This window comes from Oryctolagus cuniculus, chromosome X (genome assembly GCF_051225735.1).
Source record: "Oryctolagus cuniculus isolate XC-2025 breed Fujian yellow rabbit chromosome X, ASM5122573v1, whole genome shotgun sequence".
Lineage (NCBI taxonomy): Eukaryota > Metazoa > Chordata > Mammalia > Lagomorpha > Leporidae > Oryctolagus > Oryctolagus cuniculus.
In genome coordinates this window covers 118,561,247-118,587,273 of record NC_142888.1, presented here as the reverse complement: position 1 = coordinate 118,587,273, position 26,027 = coordinate 118,561,247, and the positions used below count along the sequence as shown (strand labels likewise).

The 26,027-nt window shown below is 39.1% G+C and overlaps 1 long non-coding RNA gene across 1 annotated transcript in view; it reads right to left on the bottom strand.

The window, feature by feature from the left end:
- Nucleotides 1-1,829: 1,829 nt before the first annotated feature.
- The window catches only part of LOC103352047 (uncharacterized), a 292,499-nt gene continuing 268,301 nt past the window's right edge, over nt 1,830-26,027 (bottom strand). Inside the window, exons 10-11 of the long non-coding RNA XR_011385473.2 lie at nt 13,365-13,440; nt 1,830-11,537 (exon numbers count right to left, since the gene is read on the bottom strand). This is a non-coding gene — a long non-coding RNA (uncharacterized LOC103352047). The remainder of the gene's footprint in view (nt 11,538-13,364; nt 13,441-26,027) is intronic.

The following is a 26,027-nucleotide window of genomic DNA, read 5'->3' as shown; positions in this document are numbered from 1 at the left end:
TAGAAAGCAAACTGTTAAGAACAGAAATCATGCTAAATATTTATCCTTTTAATAATCTCACACATTCAGCAGATTGTTAGTTACTTGCTGAAAGAAAAATATTTCTGTTTCTCCAAGGACCCCAAGAGATAAAAATGCCACATTTTCAACTCAAGTTCATAAAATACATGCATCAGTTATATTACAGTTTATCCACAATCTTATGAATGTGTCATTAAACTATATTTTTTTGATATTTAAAAATACAAGGGTGGTCTTTATGTACTTTTTTATTTATTTGCATGCATTTAATAAATACAACATTAGGAACATAGTAATTGTCCCATCCATACTTTCCCTCCCACCCATTCTCCCACCCCTCTTCCTAATCCCTCTCCTGTTCCCTGTCTTGTTTTGTACTAAGATCTATTTTCATTTAACTTTATATACAGAGGATTAACTCTATTCTAGGTGAAGAGTTCAACACTTTGTATGAGAAAGAAACAGAAAAAGAAAAAAGAACAAAAAATCAAAACAAACAAAACCTGTTCTCCAGACAAGGGCTGTTCAAAGTTATTGCATCTTGCAGGTAATTTTGCTTTTCTCCCCCCTTTTCTTCCCCTTCCCCCTTCTTTCCTTTTAGAAACTTAGTAATCTTTTGTGAGCACTTAGACATAACTATAATTTATGAGACATAAGATTTTCCTCTACTTAATACATTGAAAGGAAGTTTTACTATTAATTCTCATAATACAACTCTTTGAGGACAGAGGTCCTGCATGGGAAGTTAGTGCACAGTGACTCTTGTTGTTGATTTAACAATTAACACTCTCTTATATGGGATGCCAATGATCTCCTGGGCTCTTGACATGAGCTGCCTAGGCTATGGAAGCCTTTTGGATCCACTAGCTTGACGAGGCCATAAGCAAAGTAGAAGTTCTATCCTCCCTTCAGAGAAAAGTACATCCTTCTTTGGTGGCCACTTCTTTTCACTGGGGTCTCACCAACAGAGGTCCTTCATGTAAAACATTTTTGCCACAGTGTCTTGGCTTTCCATTCCTTTAAATGCTCCCCTGGGCTTTTCAGGGTTGATTCTGAGTTCATAGTGCTATTTAAAGCAATTGTCATTCTACATGTCTGCTGTATGGACTGCTTCCCATGTTGTAGTATTCACTCCTTTTTAATTCTGTCTATTATTACCAAACACTTAGTCCGAATTATATGATTCACTTTTAAAAAAGAAAGTAAATATACCTATGAAGGAATCTGGAGAAATATTCACTAAAAACTTTACAATGATTAATTCTGGATATTGAGATTACTTGAGAATTCATTTTTTTTTCACTTTGCTTTCTTATATTTTAAAGAGGTTCAACAGTAACACTTGATTACATGTGCAATAAAAAGATGAATAATGTATTTTTTATACAATCACTTAACTTTTCTTGAATAAAAATAGAATTTACTTTGTAAAAACCTTGGAAATAAACAAGAATAATATAAAGAAGAAAACAAAAATACACTTAATTGTACATACCAAATGATACTGAGCTCAAAATTGCCAATGTGTTTGCTTCTAATCATGTTTCCAATTTTTTTGATATTTTTAAACAGCTGCAATAATATTTTATGTAATGAAGTATACAACCTTTTCATTACATAAAAACCACACAATATTTTTATTGAAGAATATTCTATTATATGAAAATAGCCTAATCAGTCCCCAAAGCTAGACTTAGGTTTTTCTGTTTTCACTATACCAAGTAAGTTGTGAGCAACATCTTTGTGCATCAATTATCTACATTTTAGACAATTTACTTGGACGGATTCCACGAAATGAAAAAGCTATATAAAAGAGTCAAAACATTTTTTATTTCTGTTGATAGATATTTTCATACAACATTTAATATATAATATAAGGCAGAATTGGAGTAGTAGGGGAAAACATGTTCAAACAAAACCTGGATTTCATGCTCACCATTAGGACTCTGATTAGGTAAAATTGATATAAAAATATCTGTCTTACATAAATCACAGGGACATGATAATCAAATAAAAAAACAGATCCTTTAAAGTCACTATAAATGTTAATTTCTCAGAAATTTTTCCTTGACTTTCTAGACTCTCACAGCATTCTATACTTACTTTTCCTTCATGATCTTATCACAATTAATAAATAATTGTTTGATCATTTGGATATTGTCTTTTTCTCCCAGATAATGTTTAGCTGCATTAAAAATACCTGGCACACAGCTAGCGCTCAATAAACACTTGTTGAATGGGGATGGATGAATGAATGAATGAATAAAAGAGGTGACAAGCATTGTGTGAACTAAATTATTAGGCATTCAGAAGGTATTGCTATTTTAATTATTATTATTACTGTTCCTTTTATTATCATGTAGTTAATTCTCAATCTTTAGAACCCCCTTTACTAACTAATTTCATTATGTGGATTTCATGCTTTTCACACTAGCCTAAGACATGAGTAGCAATGTTGTTGGAAGCACTTGGTAGAAGCTGACACTTGGATAACTAAATAATTAGTCCTCAATAACAGCAAGACAGGATTTAAGGAGTTGCAGTTACCATTAAGCAGATAAAATGCAGTGATCAGGAACCCAGAAGGTCAATGGTATTTGAAGAAGTGGGTGGAACCTTGAGATAAGAAACAAACTAAGATAATGCTCCATGATAAGGGATGAAAACAGAAGGGAAAACTAAATTCCAAGAACTGGTACTCAAAACATGCATCTATAAATACGACTCTAAAGCAAAGAGTAATTAAACTCAAGTGCTCCTTTATTTTTTTCCTACCAAAACAGAATGGTGTCAGAAAGTGTTTGCCCCTACTTCCATCTATGTGAGCAATGGAATGTTATAGCTGGTTGAAGAATGAAAGCTGTCAATACAAACAGGTTCTCATAATGACAGAATAAATTGAGAGCATTTGTATATAATATCTTATAATATTCAACAAATAGAGTGGGAACCATCAATCTTCTATCTCATAATTCTCAGCTTTCAACAGCAGATACAGCATAGTGATTAGGACCATGGACTCTGCAAACAGCTTAGCATTGTTGAAATCCTAGATATATTGTTTACTAGTTGTGTCCTTTGAGTGAGTTACATCACCTGTGTGTGTGTGCCAGGTTCCTCACCTGTAAAATAGGGATAATGATGATATCTACTTCAATGGCTTATTGTGAAGACTGAATAAGTTAATGCATGTAAGGACTATAGAACAGTGCCTGGACGTAGCAAATGCCATGTGTAAGTGTTGTTGTTGTTGTTATTATTATTACCATATAGTCATATAAGACCAAACAAAAATTGATGTTATTTAAAATGGACACATTGTATGTTAACCTTATCTGAATAAGTCTCTGAATAGGAATTCTCCTATTGAAATAAAAATTTCACATGCACCTAAACATAAGTGACTGTAGAAAAACTATGAGCAATACCAAAGTACTAAATTTATTACAGCAATCCTGAAGCTTTTTTATGAGCACTATCTTAAAAAGTTGTATGGACTGGGGCCAGTGCTGTGGCTCAGCAGGTTAAAACCCCAGCCTGCAGCACCAGCATCCCATATGGGCACCAGTTCAAGTCCCAGCTGCTCTACTTCTGAGCCAGCTGCCTGATAATGCACCTAGGAAAACAGCAGAGGATGGCCCCAGTCCTTGGGCCCCTGCACCCATGTGGGAGACCCGGAAGAAGCTCCTGGCTTTGAATAGGCTCAGCTCCGCTGTTGCAGCCAACTGGGGAGTGAACCAGTGGATGGAAGACCTCTTTCTCTCTGTTTCTACCTCTCTTTGTAACTTTGTCTTTCAAATAAATAAAATCTTTTTTAAAAGTTGTAGGGACTAATCACAAATTTCAAAATAGAAAAAACACAATTAAACTGCAGTGCATTTGCTCCGTGAGATCTGATCTCTAAAAAGGAATACTCTACTCAACTTTTTTAAGCTAATTCTACTAGAAGTAGGAATATTTGAGTTGGAAGATCTGTCTTTGGAAATATCTGAACATGGGAAATATTGGACAGGGGAAGGCTAGATTTGAAAAAGCCTTGACGTGGGGATTAGTTGGAAGACCTGGACTATAGAACATGTTAGAATACCTGGATATTGCAGAGACTGGAAGACCTTAATGTTAGACCAGCACACTGAAGACATTGGAAGACGTAGATATTGAGCCCGCTGATGGAAGACTGGGTAGTTGTTGGAAGACCTGGAGATGTTGGAAGACGTGATGATGCTGGAAGATGCAGAGATGTAGGAAGACGAGCAGATGCTGGAAGCCCTGGAGATGCTGGAAGACCTGAAGGTGCAGGAAGACATGGGTTTTCTGGAAGACGTGGATTTTCTGAAGACAGGGATTTGCTGGAAGACAGGTTTTTTTCTGGAAGACGTGGATTTGCTGGAAGACGCAGATTTGCTGGAAGACATGTATTTTCTGGAAGACGTAGCTTTGTTGGAAGACATGAATTATTCTGGAAGACATGGCTTTGCTGGAAGACGTGGATTTTTCTGGAAGACGTGGCTTTGTTGGAAGACGTAGGTAGGCTGGAAGACATGAATTTGAAGGAAGACAGCTTTCTTGGAAGTCGTGGATTTGCTGGAAGACATAGATTAGCAGGAAGACGTGGATTTCTTGGAAGCCATGGATTTGATGGAAGACCAGAATTCTCTGGAAGACGTGGATTTTCTGGAAGACATGAGTTTTTTGGAAGACCTGGATTTTCAGGAAGACCTGAAGTGCCCGGAAGACGTGGATTTGCTGGAAGACTGGGAGGTTACAGGAAGATACGGATATTCTGGAAGACATAGATCTTCAGGAAGACATTGACTGGAAGACCTGGAGATTATTGGAAGACAAGGATTTTTCTGGAAGACTTGGCTGAATTGGAAGATACAGATTTAGTGGAAGACAGACATTTTATCAGGAAGACACAGGTTGATTGGAAGACTTGATTTGGTGGAAGAGAGATTGGTTGGAAGACCTGGATTTTTCCAGAAGACATGGATTGACTGGAAGACCTGGGTTTTGTGGAAGACGTAGATTTTTCTGGAAGACCTGGATTTCTTTCTGGAAGACACTGATTGACTGGAAGACTTGAACATTTCCGGAAGAACTGGATTGATTGGAAAACTTGGATTTGGAGGAAGACGTAGATTTTTCTGGAAGACATGGGCTGCCTGGAAGACCTGGATTTCTTTCTGGAAGACATTGTTTGGAAGACTTGGACTTTTCTGGAAGAACCAGATTGATTGGAAGACTTGGATTTGGTGGAAGACACAGATTTTTCTGGAAGACATGAATTGGCGGGAAGACCTTGAAATTGTTGGAAGATGTAGATTGGCAGGAAGACCTCAAAACTGGAAGACATGGATTTTCTGGAAGACGTATGTTTTCCTGGAAGATCTGGATTTTGTGGAAGACATATAACTGCCGGAAGACTGGATTTCCTGGAAGACTTGGAGACTTTTGGAAGACATATATTATTTGGAAGACGAGGATTTTCTGGAAGACCAGGATTGTCTGGAAGACTTTGAGGTTTTTGGAAGACTTGGAGTTGATGGAAGACCTGGAGTTGTTGGAAGACATTGACACTGGCGCCACTGGAAACCCTGGACAGTGGAAACATTGGAAGCACAGGATTTGGAGACATTGGAAGCCTTGGATTTGGAGGACATTGTTTAATATCAACATTGGAGACTCTGAAGGCATTAAATATTTGCATATTAGAAGCCATAAACACTGGAAGCCCTGGACATTAGATACATTTCAAATCCTGTACCTTAGAATCCCTAAACATTGGCAGATATGTACAGTAGAGAACCTAGACAGTTAGAACAATTAAAATTGGAAGCCCTGGATATTGGTAGGCTTTGGAAAACCTGGAATATTGACATGGTCATCTCAAAAAACATAAAATTTGGAAAATTAAATTTTAATGATGGTAGATATCAAAGATGCTGACAGTCCTAGACATGAGAATATCTGAATATTGATAGTATTAAGAGTTCTGGATGTTAACAGACACAGTCATGCAGACATTGGGATATTGGAACACATGGATGTTGGAATATCTGGTTCTTGCAAAATACTGAAAGACTTAGGTATTGCAGGGACTTATAATGAAAAGATAATGTAAAACCAGGATTTAGGAGACATTAAAAAATGTGGAAACTAAGTGACATAAGAGTTGAGATATTTGAAAAGCTAGACTTGAGCACTGAAATACAGGGACTCCAGAAGACCTACATATAGGAAACAGTGGTAGATTAGGCCAGTTAAAGACTTGGAAAATAAAGCTCTGAGCTCTGAAAGGCAAGACCTAGACCTTGAAGATTAATTTTTAAGATACTGAAAGACTTAGACTTTTAATGACTCCAGTATTGGGGAGATTAGAAAACATGGCATTAGAGATGCTGTACATCAGTGACTGGAAGACATTGATGTTGTCCTATCCAGAAGATCTGGCAACTGGAGATGAGTTTAGAAGACCTGAGTTAGAGACACTGAAGAATGGCAAGGCCTAATCATAGACAAAACTGGTGATATTGGAAAACTTGCACAATAGGATTTACATATTACATTAAAATATACATGATGAAACTAACTACACCTATAGTATTTATGTACATGACATCTCTTCTACTGCAAAGAAGGACAGTTGTGAATATGTCAAAGAAGAGGAAGGGGAATTTAATTTTGAATGGGTTGTAACCTATCTTCAAAGTCTCAATAAACTGCCATTCTGAGGCATTTATGGGTTGATAAGACAAGAATGGGGAATCATCAAGGAATAAACAATATCTAGGCTAAGAGCTTCTTAGCTCTAGGTCAGGAATCAGCAAACATTTTCTGCAAAAAGTCAGAGTAAGGCCGGCGCTTTGGCGCAGTAGGTTAATCATCCACCTGCAGTGCCGGCATCCTATATGGGCACCGGTTCTAGACCCAGCTGCTCCTCTTCCAATCCAGCTCTCTGCTGTGGACTGGGAAAGCAGTAGAAGATGGCCCAAGTCCTTGGGCCTTGCACCCACGTGGGAGACTGGGAAGAAGTTCCTGGCTCCTGGCTTTGGATTGGTGCAGCTCCAGCCATTGAGGCCATTTGTGGAGTGAACCAATGGAAGGAAGACCTTTCTTCTCTGTCTTTCCCACTCATTGTCTGTAACTCTACCTCTCAAATAAATAAATAAAATATTTCAAAAGAGTAAATATTTAAAGGCTCTTCAGGCCATAGGGTCTCAGTTGCAATCAATTCTACCTTTATGTACATCAACAATAATTAAATGAGTGGGGATGACTTTGTTGTGATAAAACTTTATTTGAAAAAACAGTTGGGCTAGAATTGGCCCAGATCTTAGTTTGCCAAGCCCTATTATGGATACCAGACCCAGGATTTGGTAAACTTAAGTACATTCCAGGCTAGCATTCATGTACAAGAAAACAGGGAGAGCAATTTTAAATAGAAATGCTAAATAAAGACACCATGTAATGTGATGATACTAAGGAGATGAGGTTAATAAGAACCTAATATTGGGTTTTATATCTCGAGGTAATTCTTTCAGGTGCCCAAAGATGAAACCTTGCATTCAGAGCCAAAATTAAATGGTTAATCAAGATCCCAACTAAGGGGGCTTGGTAAGTGAGAATGTCCAAATCAAATAGGCTGAAGGTTTGAGAAGAAAATTAGAGAAGAAACCAATCTCTACAGACTGCGCAGATATGAAGGAGAACAAAAAATAAATTGTAGCTTGGTAGGCTCATCTCAACTACCCCAGCTTCATGTATACAAAAAATTTTTGCTCTTGACCACCACAGTTTACGTTCCGAGCTTAAGGGATCACAGTTGAGCCAAAAGCTGAAGGCCCTTTGTGTTAAGTCAGATAGTCTGAGGAAGACAGAGACTGTCACATATATTAAAATAGGAAACACAGTAGGAAAAACTCATAAGGTACACTCAAACTGGACTATAAATTAAACTATAAATTAAAAATCAACTCATGAAACATAGACAATGGACAGATATTGAAGATTTTTTAACAAGGAAATATGAGGATGAGAACCATGCACAAGGAAAGTTAGTGAGGCAGCAAGAGGCCAGATAACAAATACTAATAAACAAATGGACTGGATATACTCTAAGTTCAAAGGGTTCAGATGTGAAGTCACTACATCCATACAGGTAAGTAGTAGTGAGGGCTTGAATCAAGGCAGTGATGGTTTGTTGCTTAGCAGATGTACAGTATCATAGTTACAAATACTAAAAATTCTGAATATCACCACATAAAAGTTATTGAATGCCATCACATATACAAATACATTCAGAGCCAGTTATAAGGACTTCTCCTTGCCTTGTAAGGTTACCTAGACTTACAGTTTATCTCAAAAGCAGCTGAGTTAATAAGTGCGTGATCAAGCAAAACTGTTCTTTTATAGCTTTATCTTTACTCTCGTATCAGAGTGACTAAATTATCTTTATAGTAGCACCAAATAGATGGGTTTTCTAGAGAATGGGAATATAACCAGGTCAAAAAAGTCATTACCTTTAATCGCTATTTAAATAAATATCAGAAAATGATAACCATCTTATAAACAGCTACTACAAGTCAAGGACTTAGGGACAAAGGAATTTTTGTTTCAGGTATCCCTCATTAGCAAATTCAAAATATTAAAACTCCAGTTTTGTTATTTCTTTTTTCTTACTCATACAACCCTTATATTGAACAAAAGATCAACACATGAAAATTTTGAAAAAAAAAGAGTACATCATCATAACCTGGTTATACAAGGCTTATTCATGTTATAATAATAACAGCAACAATTTATTGAGCGCTTACTACGTGCCAGGCACTGTACTAAGCATTTTCTATAATATCATAGCAATTCTATAATGCAAGTATTTTTATCCCATTTTACAGATTAGAAGCTGAAGTCTGGAATAGTTAAGAAATACACCCACTGTAACACAGTTGATAATTGGCAGGGTAGCATTTGAAAGCAGATGTGTCTGAGTCTAAAGCCTAGGCTCCATCCTGATTCCTCCTCACATGCCAATAACCCAAGAGTTATACTGTCAGGACTATGCACCACTCACCCAAAGAGAAGGCATTCCCCCACCCACACAGACAAGAAGTGGCAAAGTCCTCACTACAGGTTCCATGTTCTCATCATAATGAGAAGAACATCATCATTTCACTGGCAAGTGGTCAAGAGCCAACTCTAGATATTTGCAATAATGTATTAGGTATAGCTTTGGTTTTATGTAACAATGCAAGAAAGAAGAAATGAGGAGGCGGCACTGTGGCTCACTTGGTAAATCCTCCGCCTGCAGCGCCAGCATCCCATGTGGGCGCTGGGTTCTAGTCCTGGTTGCCCCTCTTCCAGTCCAGCTCTCTGCTGGGGCCCCGGCAGAGCAGTGGAGGATGGCCCAGGTGCTTGGGCTCCTGTACCTGCGTGGGAGACCAGGAGGAAGCACCTGGCTCCTGGTTTCTGTTTGGCACAGCGCCGGCTGTAGCGGCCATTTGGGGAGTGAACCAACAGAAGGAAGACTTTTCTCTCTGTCTCTCTCTCACTGTCTAACTCTGCCTGTCAAATAAAATTTTTTTAAAAAACTTAAAAAAAAGAAATAAGAAATGAAATGCTTCAAACACATGATATTCACATTTAATTTTTTAAATATCTGTTATTCATGCTCATGAAATACAGTATTATTCTTTCCTCTGCTTCCTATTTGGCTTTATGATTCCCAAAAACATATATACTCTGATCACAGCACAATTTATCTCTGAATTCTTAAAAAACCATAACCCACTAACAACAAAGGTGGTTAAAAGGTAATAATGCTATGTAAAGTTCATTGATTAGTGTATTCCACACCACAAACATCGTTCACACACAAGCTTTTAGACTATCCACACTGTCAAAACTCTTTATTAGCATTCAAGTGGCAGCAACTATGGTATCTAACTCTGCTTTAAAGAGCCTTCTCTTTGTTTTGAACTTTAAAATTTTAAAACAAAAGGTTCTTTTAGAAAACGTAATGTCAATTTTCTAATATTTTCCACATTTCAGCAGTGGACTCCCTCAGTCCAAACTTCAAATCAAATGGCTTCCTCCATGCTTCTAAAAATAAATTCGATTTATTGTCTTTCATTTTTGATGCTGTTGTTTAAAAGCTATGTTTTCCTGTGATTACAGTATATATATTTCATTATTCTCAGTTTTCTAAATTCTATTTCAAGCTAACTAAGGTCTCTATGTGGCAAGCTAATGCCAATCAATAATTTTTCTTCCTTTCTGTATTTGGGATTTTTGCACATTATTATCAGATGTAATTATGGGGTCAGTGCTGCAGTGTCAGCACAAGTAAGAGTTAAAACAGAAAAAACAGCGATGTTATTCAAACTGCCTCTCTATTGCCCAAAATAACTGTGCAACTGAGTTCGAAATGGACATTTGGTGGGAATGTGTATAAGTATCCAAAAGAACAAGCAGTTCTACCATAAATCTTTGCCAAGAATTCTGAGAACCAGTTATCAGCTTCATATCTCTGCCTTTGAGGATTTTTCTTGTGTTAAATTTGCGTGGAAAATCTCAAACAGCCAAAATTAAAATGGCAACTTTTATAACACAAATACATTATATATATATATATATGAGGTTATATATATATATATATATACATGAAATCAGGAAAGGAATTAAAAAATATGTGAATGAGTTCTCCATCACCTTCAGGGAACAGAAAAATATCAAGATCCCTTTTCTGGAAAATATTCAAACAACTGCAAAGGCTCGAGAAGAGAATAGAGAGAATCTATGGAAATGAACAATGAACTACACAAACATTTCTTCCTTTTTGATTAGGGGCTAAGGTAAATCTAGAAATTCATCATAAATTCATCAATTGCCTTTCAATACTGGTCAATGGCCACCATATACAATTGCTGCAAAACTTATTAACTTATGCTAAATTTGTCCTTTTTGGTAAGATAGCAAGTAAGGCTTAGTTAGAATTAAAATAAATTCAGGTTCAAGAACACAAAATCAAATTTTCCCACCAAAGTTCCCAACCAAGAACTCTATGTCCTAGAGTTCAATTCCTGAAGTCCTCCTAGTGTCTGTGCTAGAAGACCCTTTAGGGGAAAAATTGGGGCAGGGAAGGAAGTATTGTGAAAGCCCTGAAATAAACTACTGCAGTGAATCTTGATGATATTTTATAAATTTTAAATTAGCAATAGCACTTATTGGGCAGTTAATTTCTGTTTACCTATGATTTCAAAATAAGGCTAGCAACACACCAAGGGAAATGCTGCCCATGACAGTAATGACAGGGAAAGAATAGAGAACAGAGGTTCTTGTCTGCCAAGAAGTGAGCTCAGTGTTCTGCTCCACTTTCACTGTCCAGCACATGGGTCAGCACATCGTTAGAGCCATCCGTCTGAATCCCAAGGTCCAACCATTCCCATGCAGTGCTTGTGTTTCTTGTTTGCAGAACAGGTTTGAATGATATAGTGACTCATCCAGCCTCTTTCCCCCTGTCAAGCAAGGAGAGAGAACAGACTTACTGGCCTTTATTTGAAGGTTTCTTATTACTGCTTCGTAGCATTGTGGGTCAGTATTTAAGCCTTGCCTGAAAGTCCATATATATTCCACTGAAGGACTGTTTTCTTATGAATCATGACAACAGTTTGATTTGTGAAGTAAGTGTGTCAACATTCTTTGATTTCTAGCTGGCCTCTTTTATCAACTTCTGAAGCAGTCATTTGTGTGAAATGTTTCACAGCTATCTTCTGAAGGTGAGAGTGTGGCAGTTCAGCAATGTCACCATGTCTTCAAACCCTTCACCACCCAAACATTTTGCAGATGTTACAATATTTTCAATTTCTTCTATCACTAGAAGGAAATATTCGAAACCCATTACAACCTCATTTTAAAGTGTCTGCTAGGCTCCATTTTGATTTGTCACTTACTGTTTTACTCTTTTTAAAGCATAACAAATGAAGAAAATTTGCCAAGCTACTTCATGGTAAGTTTTGGTAACTTTTTGATAAGATCTGCAAGTTAGTCAAATATATACTGATTACAGGACATCATAGACATCTTTAGCACTCCTAGATGCATGAAGAAATACATTAGAATGGGGGGAAATGGAGATGACTTGAATATAAGGATCAACATTTATTATTGCACTTTTGTCAGTGGGAGCAGTTTTTATAATCAGCAACACTTTGAATTAAAAAAAAATACTATAAATATTGTTTAACCTCGGGGACAGAACACTTCAAAAGCCAGTCTAAACAGAGTTCCTCAGTGATCTATATTTTATGGCTTTCCTTCATGCTGATAGAAAAAGTGTTTCTGGCATTCTCTTTAAAGAGCGAAGGGACTTTGGAATCAGTGATGCAGTGTGGGTTTAATCAGAAAGCCACCAGAAGCATTGCAACAAAGCAGAGCTTGGAGCTTGTCTTTTCAGGCTGGAAGCCTCTAGTCCTTTTCTCATCCTCTCCAGGATGGCGTACACATCCAGAAGAGGGCCGTTTCATCAGCACCGAAGACGTGTTCAGGCGAACAGCCATTTTCCTCAATCAGTTGCTTCAGGTGTTCAGGACACTCTGCCACAGCCTCATGAGTTCCTTCCTCAGCTTTCCACTCCTTTTAATACAGGCCATGGCACTTCTTAACCCTATCCAACCCCCTATTACTTGCGATGAATAGAACTGTTCATCTGGCAGATTATACAGAGAGAAAAAGGCCTATTCAGCCTTCTTTGTTTTAGAGGCTACACATCTCTATTTTCTCTATTTTGACATTTTGAGTTACATATGATTTTTTAATTATTCTTATATGCCTGTTGATGCACTGGCTCTAATGATTTTCTCATTTTCTTTATTGTACAGATTGGAGACTCATTAACACAAAAAAAAATCTCCATAGAATGATCTTGCTATTGCCATTATCAGGGATTTTGCTCTCGACATCACCTTTCTTTCCCTCTTCACGCTTCTTGTGTTTGTATCACTCATCATCTTCTTTTACTTGGAGGCCATTCTTACCCTTACTTACACAAATTTCCAATGACTGAATTAGATCCCTGACCAATACAAAATATTAATTTGTAATACCTAGAATGAAATGCTAAAATTCACAAGACAAATAAAAATGACCAAATGGTTTGTATGAGATAGCACATGAGTATGATAGCTGGTTTTAGAGGAAGCAGAACAAGGATAGAAGTAACCCAAACGTTAGTCTTGTCACATGAGACAGCAAGATAACCTGACAGTGACATGAACTTGCATACTGTCCCAAAGCTCTCAAAAGTGTTGACTAGTAAACTCAAATTTTGTATAAGAATGACTTGCAGTTGTGAAGGGATCATGGAACTCGGGAGTTAAGATCAGGTTACCAGGCTGAGGTGAGAAGCACAAATACCACGATCTATGAGAAAGAAGACACAAAAATAGGAAGTGAAGTCAGGAAAAGAGGCAGTTTGAAAGAGTAGTTTATGAGCTAGTAAGGAGGACAGAAATTTAGAGTAATAATAATATATGCCAAATTGCCCCTGCAAAGGTTATATATAAGGTGTTACTGTTAGACCACTAACATTGGATGAGAGTGCTTTTCCCTTATGTACTCACCAACCAAAACATTTTCAAACTTTGCAAATTGTATTAATCTGAATGTGAATAACAAAATATCTCATTTTTAATTTTCATGTCTTCAATCAGCTTTCCATATTATTTCTTGATCTTTAAATTTATGTTCGTATCCTTTACCCACTTAAAAGTTCTTATTGATTTGTAGGTACTGTTAGCATTTTATGGATTTTTTAGAAGATTTATTTATTTGAAATTCAGAGTTAAGAGAGACAGAGGTGTTCCATCTGCTAGTTCACTTCCCAAGTGGCCACAATGGCCAAAGCTGAGCCAGGCCAAAGCAAGGAATTTCATCTGCGTCTCCCACATTTGTGGCAGGGGCCTGAGTACTTTGGCCATCTTCTGTTGCCTTTCCCACGCCATTAGCTGTGAACTGGATCAGAAGTAGAGAAGCCAGGACATGAACCCGTGCCTATATGGAATGCCAGCATCGCATCACAGGAATTGACTTTATCTGCTACACCACAGTCCTGGCTCTGGAATTCGTATATTTAATCCTCTCTATGTAGAAAATATTTTCTTTCTTTAAAAATATTAACTTGAATAATTACTTGTTTATTTGAAATGGAAAGAAAGAGAATAGAGACACAAATGCACGCAGACAGAGGTATGGTAAACATTTTCTCTAAACTTATAATTTTATTTCTTTTGTATATTGCCATACAAATGTTTCAAACACCTATACAGTGTAAAGTTTCTTGCCTTGCTTTGAAAAGTCCCTTTCACTGAGATAATAAAAATATGCTCACTGATTTTCATTTAATATTTTTATAGCTCTGTAAGAATACTGACTGAAGTACTTTAAAATGGTGTTGGAATAAATAACTATCATTTACAATTATCTGGAGACTTCTCTCATTGGTATTCCTCCTCTGTACTAGAGCCAAGGGGTTCTGGTACTATCAGACTCCTAAGGTTGCCAGTTTGGAGGGAGCTCTAGCTGATCCTAGTTGGACTTTTAATTTCTAAGAGGGGAGGGAGAGTATAGCTTGGGGAGAAAAGTGTTTCCAAATAAATAACTCCTAGACATTTGGCTGCCTTATGTTATGTTACCAATCTGTGCTCCTGACACATATCATTTGATTAAAATTACCAAGTTCTTAGAAAGGCTTCACTAAATAGTTAATAAGCAAACAATCAGAGTTTTGGGAGAATTATAGAAAAGTGAACGTGAGTTGGCTGTTAGATATTAAATAATTGCTACTGACCTTATTGGGTGTAATAATGGAACTGAAGAAATATAGACAAATATCCATATTTGAGGGGAAGGTTGAAGCAAATATGCATGTTGTAATTTGTTTCATCAAAACTGTTAACATGGTTAGTAGTTGAAGATTCATTGCACTATCCTCTTTCCCTGTAGGTCTGGAAATTCTCATGACTGTGTGTGTGTGTGTGTGTGTGTAATAACAATTCAAGGGCTGTGGCTATATTTTAGACACTATTATATATGCATCAATGGCTTTTCAGGTTAAATGCAAGATGACAGTTACAAGCAAAAAAACAACTGATAATTGGAGGAATATCACTTTAAATGAAATATTTTCCTACTCTAAATAACTATGTTAAATACTAAAGGACTTTTAAGCCCGAATTCCAGTATAGATTTAATGGTAAGAGCCTTGATTTCCAAGCCTTCTCTTTCTCTTCCAAATTTAAAGAAAATATTTGGAGCCATTTTACCAGAAACCAAATTATTTGAACATAGGGACAGTTCAACTTAATAATACTAATAACAACGATTTTCTGTGTGATACAACAGATGGTGATTTATAAAGGAAATCACAAGCAAATTCTTCAGAGCATAACAAGTGCTTATGCTGGGTAGGGAGAATAACTATTATGTCTTGAACTAAATCACTGGATAAAACTCTATTCAACCAACTTGCAAATGATGGAATATATCTACCCGGAACAGTCATTTTTGGGTCAGAGTTTCATTCTATGTTCTCTTTTCTTGTTAGATAATGTCCTTTTTTAAGATGCTGGAGCTAAGGCAGTAAAAAAGCTAAGACATCTGAAATAAGTTTCTTACATTATCTTAGACTTGAAGTTCTTAGGATGCTAACAAAGAATGGTGTGATCAAGAAAATTTGCTCTAGAGGGCTTTTTTTTTTTAAAGTATGGGTGTCTACGGGGTTCACAACACAATATTCTTCTGATTCTTGTGAGCCCAAGAACACCTGGCATCCTCTGCAAGGGGAAATGAAATCTGGCTGGTTGATCTTTCTAGACAGATAGAGCTCTACCCTCAGGTGCTCAAAAGAACAGGAGGATCGCAGGATGCTTTTTCTCTCAGTATTTTAACTGAATGCTGTATTCGGTGATGATTTGTCTGGGCAAACAGGACTGAGTTAATTGCCGCATTTGGTATGAAACAGCATTTGGTCTTAAGAGGTTCACTTTGATATATGCTACTTACAGCTATTTTTCCCCATTCAGAAATATTAACACACATACACACACATACACACACACACACATATCCAAGGGTGAGCACAAAAAGTATAGATCATCATGAGTCATTTAATATTTTAAAGTGTAATACTGAGAAATTGGTATTATGTGTGTTGCACAAAGTCATTTGGGTAAAATGCCATTCATCCAACTTTCAGGGGAGAGAATATACCTCTATCCATAAGGTTCAATGATGAGGTTTCCATAAGAAATCGCATTTTGTTCAAAATATATAAACTACCCACAAGGCATTTACTAATATGATAAACAAAGATGCCACTCAACTGACTACTGAGACTCAGAGCAACCTTTCTAAGATAGGGATCTGGAGAAGGCATTTGGCACAGTGGTTAAGATGCTGCTGTAGATGCCTGCATCCCATATCAGAGTGCCTGGGATTGAGTACTGCCCCCACTTCTGATCCCACTTCCTGCTAATGTGGCCCCTGTGAGGCAGCTGGTGATGATTCCAGTACTTAGGTCCCTGCTACTCATGTAGATTCAGTTCCCAGCTGCTGGATTCAGCTTAGCCTATCCCAGGCTCTTCAGGGGACTTGGGGAGTAAACCAGTGAATGGACTCAATCTCTCTCTCTCTCTCTCTCTCTCTCTCTCCTCTTGTTCTACTTTCAAATAAATGAAATTTGAAAATAAAAGAAAACCGAGTTCTAATCTAGTACTTCTTCCACTTTAAAACACTTCCTTAAATTCCCATGGATTACTGCATAAAGTCCAATCTCTGCCTTTATGATGGTTCCTGCCACTTTCGCAGACTCACCTTTCACTAACTCTTCCCTTCCACTTCCATAATGTACATATCAGTCAGTGAAGGGACTGTTTTAATCACACAGATTTTCTTAACCTTCAACACTGACTTCAAGTGCCACCTCTTCCAGGAAGCTTTACCTGCTCTCTCCAGTTGACTCCGAAGCACGGAAGGAAGCTCTCAGAGCCTCCCTCCCATGCTTACCCTGATTACAGTGTATATGATGGCAACTCAGTGCAGCACCATGCATTTCTTGTGATTTAATCATTTACGGGTTCCTTAACAGTGTCGGGAACAAACTAGGTCCTCATTGTATGGCACAAATGCTTACAGCAGAGTGAATACAAGAGAGCTGCATGTTACATACACAAAAAGTGTGGCATTTGAATTGGACTTTGAATAATGGTCAGGGTTCCCAAGTGTGGAGAAGGGGGCAAGCAGTGGGAGGTAAGACATGAGGGCTAAGGCAGAGGCAAGAAAGTGCTGAAGTCGTATGGGGTTAGATTAGAGATGATGCAGCTGAAACGGAGTCTTAAAGTTGTAGCAAAAATGAAATTGGAAGGGCCAGCATTGTGGTACAGCAGATTAAGCTGCTACCTGTGCTGCCAGCATCTCCTATGCGAGTGCTGGTTCAAGTTCTGGCTACTCCACTTCCAATCCAGTTCTCTGTTAATGTGCCTGGGAAGGCAGGAGAAGATGACCCAAGTGCCTTTGCTCCTGCATCCAATGTCAGAGACACAGATGAAGTTCCATGCTCCCAGTTTCAGCCTCACCCAGCCCAGGTCATTATGGACACTTGGAGAGTGAACTAGCAGGTGGAAGATCTCTGCCTCTGTCTCTCTCTGTAACTCTGCCTTTCAAACAAGTAAATGCTAAAATAAAATGAAATTGAGGAAGTTGGTTGAGGCAAATCATGGGTAGCTTCAGATGCTTGATTTCTGATAACACAGAGATATAATTAACTATCTTCATATTAAATGAAAGAATTTGTGTTTCAATAAATAAATAATAAAATAATATAAACGTGATCTATTCTGCCTTGTTAGTAGTTTTTTGCACGTGTAATATATACAGAATTCTCCTTGGTGGGAAATACAAAATGAATTTCATTAAATGATACAGAAATCAAGTGGGATCACAGAATTTCCATTTACAAATAGAAAACACAGAATCAAAAATTGAAATGGAAGAAATATGAAAATCATAAGAGGACTAGCCTAGAAAAACTTAAAAGCTGATAAACAATGTATATTAAAGAGCAACTGTGGCTTATGAGGCCCTGTATCATCTGGTCTAGCCTTGCTTTCCCAGGCTACCTCATACTACCACAAAGCATGTTTACTCTACCCCACTGCATAGGGAAACAAATAACACTACAGTGAAGCACCACTGAAGATAAAACTTCCCTGCTTTTAATACCACCAAGGACATGTCTGCCTCACCATAGCCTTCATACTTGCTGTTCACTCAGCCTGGAGGGATTACCCCCATTTATCACTCCACATGTCTTCAAGCAAAGATCTCCTCCTCAGAAAAGCCTTTCTTATGGTCTTCCCCATGATTCACAGCCATAAGTCTAACATTGCTTTATTTATTCTCATAGCAATTTCAGTTACTGAAGTAACTGTCTTTCTACTAAGAATGTAAGCTACATGAGGTAGGCATTTGGCCTAATGGTTAAGATGTCTGTATCCTGTATTGGAGTGCTTTGCTTAGAGTCCCATTTCTCTTCTCGATTCTAGCATTCCTATTAACACACACCTTGGGAGGCAGCAGTGACAACTCAAGTGGTTGGGTCCCTGATACCGACATGGGAAACTTGAATTGAGTTCTTGCTTCCCAACTCCATTGTGGGTATCTGAGGGAGTGAACTGATAAATGAGGGTCTCTCTCTCTCTTTCTTTCTCTCTCACTCTCCCTCTCTCCCTCTCTCTCTCCCCCCTTTCTCCCTTTCTCTAATAAATGACAAAATAAAAATCTTAAGTGAACATTACAAGTCGCATAAAAGATAGGACTCCACGTGTCTTGTTCACTGATGTACCCTCTATGCCTGAGCTCCCATAGCTTGCACCATCCCTTTTGTGCACAATCCCCTAGCTCTGTTCTACATGGCCAGTGCCCAGTGAACACTGACTTCAAACTCAATGGGGATAAACAGCACACAGCAACACCAGCTCTTCCTAACCAAAGCTTCAACAGTTACAGAGCACCCATTGGGGCTCTGCGGCTGAGGGAAGAACAACTCCCTGAAAAGTATACCTGGGTTGGGCTTTCCAAGTCAAGTAGGAGTAAAGGGTTATATGAAAAAAAGGGGGACACGTCAAAAGCATGAACACATGTTTCCTGAATGAGCCCTATCTTTGCACATCAGGCTCTTGCAAGATTACTTTCCCACCATCTCAATAGGCAGATATAGAACCTATGAATGGGTAGGACAGGTAGGAAGTCTTTGAACTCAACAACAGCAAGAACTTTCTGAATAACAACAGCTATGCAAAATGTACCCACTCGATCCATTATGTTGTGAGATTTCTGACACTGGAAATATCAAATGTCAGGTATATGATCAAGAAGACTACCAGAAAACTGTGAATTGAAAATGGCTCTTCAGCCACTGACCCTCCATTCTGTGTGCTATGTTTCCCAGTATTCCTATTTTTAAGCAGTTACCAAAAACTATGCAGTCTCCTCTTGAGCACATTCCTCCCACCTCTCCATTTATACAACTTGATTTCAGTAGTTACCTCAAGCCCAGACTATTATAACTATCTCCTGATGTATTTTGCTACATCCAAGCCAACCCACATAAGCTACTTGATCACAGTTCTCAAAAAAATACCTCTGTGGTGCTGCCGACCAGCTCAAAAAGCTTTCAGTGGCTCCCCAATCAATATCTACAGGTCACACTTCAAACCATGATCTGTCACTACTTCACCTTAATTCTTGATTCCTGTGTTAGTGGGCACCTCACTGCACCTTCCCCTAAAACAAAGTTCTCCAGGAAGATCGGTTTACTCACTGCCTCTAACCAAATCATGTTTACGCCTTCGCTCACATACTTCCCTTCAGCTGGCATGGCCCCAGCCTCCTCTTTCCCTGTGAATCTCACCATTCAACTCAATTCCCTCTTATTCTATTGTATCACCATCAAGGAAACAGGAGGCTCTGGAAGCAATTACTAATCTATCTACTAATCTATCTATGAGGACACTTCTAAAAGTGGAAAATGAAATTAAAATATATTTCTTTTGATGAAAAAATTGATAGCCATGAATAACTTTTTCATAATATATACTTTCCATGAGCTTTTTGGGCAATCCTTGTAAATATTATTGGGAATATTTTTTTATATTTATATATACACATAAAATTGTGAATGTGTGTGTTTGTGTGTGTGTATCCTCAAAGACAGATATTTTAATTCAAATAAAGTACAAAATGTCAGATCCACATGGGCCTGAGAGATTTTGGTCGGCTGAATCAATTTACAGTGACTGATGCATTCAGAGGTCCAGGAGAAGGGACAGCGAGCTCTAATTACATGTAAGAATTCCACTGCACTTCTAACGGATAAATACAGCAATCATTTTGTTCCAGTCAAATGACATTAAGATTTCATTCCCTCCATGGTCCTGAGTCTTCTGTCTATACCTGAATGAAGGAGCGTCCAAGGAGCAAGGGGTAAGCAAGAGGGAAGGGAAGAACTAACATCCGTTGATGCTGAGCGTTCACTACATGCTAGACCCTTTATAACCTGATCAAATTTTGTCCTCACAAAATATGTACACATTGCTCACACTTCTCTTCAGCTGGCATGCCCCCTGCCTCCTCTTTACCTATGAATCTCATCATTCAACTCAAGTCCCATACATAGCCTTGCAGGTGAAAAAGCGGAATGCCAAAGGTGACTTGTGGCATGTCTGAGGTCACACAGCTAGCATCTAAGCTCCATACTTCAATACCCCGATCTGTTCCCCACTAAACCAAGCTACTTTTCCTTAAACTATCCGCTCAGTACCGCTCACACATATTCTAGTGCATACACAGATTCTGTCATGGAGCTTTGCTTATGATTTTTATGTTTGTCTCCTCCAAAACTCAAGCTCAAATTTAACGGCCATAGTTTTGAAAGGTGGGACATTTAAAAGGTAATCAGAAGCCAGCGCCGCGGCTCAAAAGGCTAATCCTCTACCTTGCGGGGCCAGCACCCCAGGTTCTATTCCCGGTCGGGGCGCCGGATTCTGTCCCGGTTGCCCCTCTTCCAGGCCAGCTCTCTGCTGTGGCCAGGGAGTGCAGTGGAGGATGGCCCAAGTCCTTGGGCCCTGCACCCCATGGGAGACCAGGAGAAGTACCTGGCCCCTGCCATCGGATCAGCGCGGCGTGCCGGCCGCAGCGTGCCGGCCGCGGCAGCCATTGGAGGGTGAAGACCTTTCTCTCTGTCTCTCTCTCTCACTGTCTACTCTGCCTGTCAAAAAGAAAAAAAAAAAAAAGGTAGTCAGGGGGCCGGCACCGTGGCTCACTTGGTTAATCTTCCGCCTGCGGCGTCAACATCCCATATGGTCACTGGTTCTAGTCCTGACTGCTCCTCTTCCAGTCCAGCTCTCTGCTGTGGCCTGGGAAAGCAGTGGATGATGGCCCAAGTGCTTGGGCTCCTGCACCCGCATGGGAGACCCAGAAGAAGCTCCTGGCTCCTGGCTTCAGATAGGTGCAACTCCGGCTGTTGTGGCCAACTGGGGAGTGAACCAATGGATGGGAGACCTTTCTTTCTCTCTTTCTCCCTCTCACTGTCTGTAACTCTACCTCTCAAATAAGTAAATAAAAAATCTTTAAAAAAAAAAAGGTAATCAGGCCAGGAGAACATCAACTGCATGAATGAATTAATGCAATTCATTCATATTCTTTCTCTCTCTCTCTCTCTCCCTCTCCCTCTATCCCTCATCCTCTCACTTTCCACCATGGGATGACACGTCAAGAAGACAGTCACCTGATACCAGCCCCTTGACATTGGATTTCTCAGGCTACATAACTGTGAGCACCAATTCCCCTAATACACCCCCGTCATATATGTAAATAAACAATACAGATGTATTCTATTGGTTCTGTCTCTCTGAAAAACATTACTAATACAAGCTGGCATGTTTTGTTCTGGGTAAGAGACAAAGACTACCTTAAAAATCATTCAAAAACACTTTTACCTAGCCAATGTTTAATAGGCATAAGTCACTAAATGTGCACCAAACCACTTATTTAAAATATATCGAGGCCAGCGCTATGGGTTAGCAGGTAAAGCCGCCACTTGCTGGCATCCCATATGGGTGCTGGTTCAAGTCCTGACTGCTCTATTTCCGATCCAGCTCTGTACTGCGGCGTGGGAAAGCGGTAGAAAATGGTCCAAGTCCTTGGGCCCCTGCACCTGCGTGGCAGACCGGGAAGAAATTCCTGGCTCCTGGCTTCATATTGTCCTAGCTCTGGCCATTGCAGCCATTTGGGGAGTGAACCAGTGGATGAAAGACTCTCTCTCTCTCTCTCTCTTTCTCTCTCTCTCTCTCTCTGTCTCTCTCTCTGCCTCTGCCTTTCAAATAAATAAATATTTTAAAAATAAATAAAATATATTATATGCCAATTAGCCTAGGAAGCCCTATATCTAAAAGATAGGCAAAGGGGAAGACTTTGTTGTACATAATGTTCAAGTTCTAAATATAATGAGTAATAATAGGCAGGCAAATAAGAAGATACCAATATAAAGTGGTAATTCTTGGCCAGGTACCTATATTAATTCATTTAACACTATATCATAGGTACTATGATTATTATCCATATTTTATGGATGAGGAAACTGAAGCTCACAAAGATTAAATAATCCGTCCAAGGTCACACATCCATTAAGTGGCAAAGCCCAACATTTGAACCTATGCCACCTTTCTCCAGACTCCACACTTAACTAGTATAAACTAATGACTTAAGATCATTTCCTATAATTCTTATGTGCTCTAAAAGCATCCTAACATTAGAAGATTCTGTTTAAATTTAAAAGGAGGTTTCCACTGTTCCAAAAGATTCATAATTCCTGTAAGAATAACAATGAGAAAAAACATATTAAAATAAGACCTCTAAAATAACTCATAGATCCAAGTACAAATTATGAATCTACATTTCTCCAATCCAAATTTCCTTCTTGCTTCCTATCAAAGCTGTAAGAAGTAAATAAGCTTGATCCAATTGTTGTTAAATTTCTACAAATATTAGCTACACACAGTAAACAGATTTTAGTCGTAATCCTGCACAGAATAATGCACATTCTTTGTTATGTTATTAATAGCAATTTATTATAAATCTTTTACAGTTTTACTTCCTGAATTCCCACTTCACATAAAACCATATTTTATTGGAGACATCTGTCTAGAAAACCGAATTGAATATTCTAAGATGACATGACTATTCACATCCCACATTCATTCTTCCAAATGAAAAATATAAATTCATATATCTTTGAGAACTTAAATGTCATACATCTCTCATTTGAGAATTTAAATGTCACCATTACAGGCAAGTCCTAACTATTTATGTCCTAGACAATTTAGGAATATAATGATGATATGTATTACAACATTGCTTTTATGTTCCTGATATTTTAGTCTTTGATAACAAAGACAGGAACATTTTCATTTTCATTTTCATTTTATGGTTCACTGGGTCTTAAGTCAAATAGATAGCCCTAAGTTTTAGTAATAATCTATTTTTACATGAAAATTTCATGGAAATTTTGATACTTCTTGCTGGATCACAGTAATTTCTATAGCTCTGAAAATCCTTCCATGTAGCTATTGCGCCCTCTGCTGGCTATTGGGTAGAACAGCTACACTCTGGCAGATAAGAAAGGCAGAACTAAGGTGATTCTAGAACAATGTCTGAAATGATCAATAGCTCTTCCCAGCTTCTTTCCCTTTCAGGTTAAGTAGAATGCTGACTTAATAGACCCTTAAGGAAAGCAAATTCTTCTTAGCAAACCAAGGATCTGGCAAGTGCTCGAACAAATTTCCTTTTCTTCTTTTCGAGTAACTGACCATGCCCAAAGCATCCAAGGCTTGCTTGCTTACATGCTGTTGTTGATTTAAGAAAAGGCATACACATCTTAACAACAGTTTATTTCTTCCTTTGTTCTTTTTATTGGCTCCCATAAAACAAAAATTGGGAGGGGGCATTCTTTAGGTGAGGAAGCCATGGCAGGCCTGAAGGAAAACTATGCCATTTCCCACTCCAGGGCTAGATGCACCACTTGTTGCACTCCCTCCCCTTAACCATAATGGTGGCAAACAATCAAAGGTTAGCATAAAATGACTCCACTGGACCATGGCTCCAGGCCCCTCTTAGCCATCTGCTGGCAGAGTTAAATGTGGTTATATGGGGAGAGATGTGCAATAAATAGATTGAGTCTGATTCTCATTAAAGGTGTTTGCATCATAGCAAATTCAAACTGAATTTCAATACCACCAAATATTTATGATGGTCTCCAAGTGCATATTCCACAAAATAATTTCAAAAGCTGTTCCCTACTACTTGTGGTTCCTTTAAATTACCCTGTGGGTTCCTAAGCCTTAAAGGAGTGCAATTCCCCCTTGTGCCTTACTCCTGTGGGCTTTTGGTGGATCCAGTGCAGAGCTCTACACCCTGGGTCTGTGGCATAGCTCTTATCTTCCATCTCCTCCAAACTCTGTATTATCCCACAGGGAGCAAAGCACAGGGCTGTGCTCCTCCTCTTCCCTTCTACATTGCCCCACCCCAAAGTCAGGGAGGCATATTATACACAAGGAAGCCCCAATCCCTACTACAAGAGGGCAAATGATACATATTACAGAAGTCCAGGACATGGCACCTTAGAGACAGGAAAAAACCACTTCACTGCTTTGCAGGACTGGAAATGGAGGTGTGGCAAATGAAGCCAAGTTGTGCAAGAGCATGGTCACATCCTGTCTTTAACATTTCTGGTTCTTGTTTCTTGAGCAACATTTAGCATTAATTCCTAAAACTTTTAATTCCTAAAACAGTACATGAAAACCTTTACCTTGATTAGTGAATGTCTTGGTGCCTCCTTATATTTTGTGCCTTAAGCAATGTCCCCACCCACACCCAAAACTGTCCCCTTCTCCCCAGCACAAGATCTGGCCCAGGTTTTAGGTAGCAAGTCAGAAATTGAGCCTATGTATGTATGAGAAAGGCCTGAAGACCACCACCCACTGGGGAAGCTCCAGAAGCCCAGCATCTTGCACTTCAAGGTCCTGCCCAGACCCTGATAACCTCCCAGGTGGTCCCAGCCCTTCCCCCAAGGAAAGCTCCCAGGAGAATTCTCTCCCCAGGACCAAATGGGCTACCTGACCTGATAACATGGGGCAATAAAACCTTCTCAGATGCCCTAATTTTCACCCCAACAAACCCTTCCACCAGGACTTTGTCCTGGAGGAGAGGGGGAGGTGGGTAAACAGACTCCCTTAAAAACCTAGGGAGTCCAAAACGGACTGCCTGCTCAGCTCTCTGCGGCTCTGCTGAGCCGCCCTCCAGGCCTGCCCAGGTGTATTCTCTGCACTCAACCATGTCACCTTGCTCTCCCCCAGTCCTCCGAGCAACTGGGCGCTCTCTCTCTGTCCCTTCTGTTCCGATGGATGCCCTATCCCCAGTAAAGCCTCATCACTTTGAAGTAGGCAGGCGTAATTTTAAAATTGATTAGCTTTGTGAGCTGGAAGACCACGCCTTCACCATGCCCCTGTGTGATCGCATGCCCCTACCTGGCCACACCTGGGTGCCCACCAGCCAATCAGTTTAATTAACCACTCCCCTTTGGAAGTGGGTTAAAAGCCTGGGACACAGTGTGTTCACCCTTCTCTTCTTTGCCCTGGCCTCTTGCCAGGAGAGGGATTGCTGTAGCCCTGCGCCTCCAGGGTGCATGGCCTTCGGGCCATCTGCCCTAGGCTTCCTGGCCTAGATGCTCCTCCTCGTGGCTGGTTCCTGGTGCTTGGTATGAACCCAGATTTACCTCTGTCTCTTAGATAAAGCTCTCACTCTCCTATGCATCTTTCACACTAAATATAAGCCTAAAATGTACCATGCTGCCTCATTTATTTATGCCGGTATTTAGAATTCTTCTCTAAATTTTA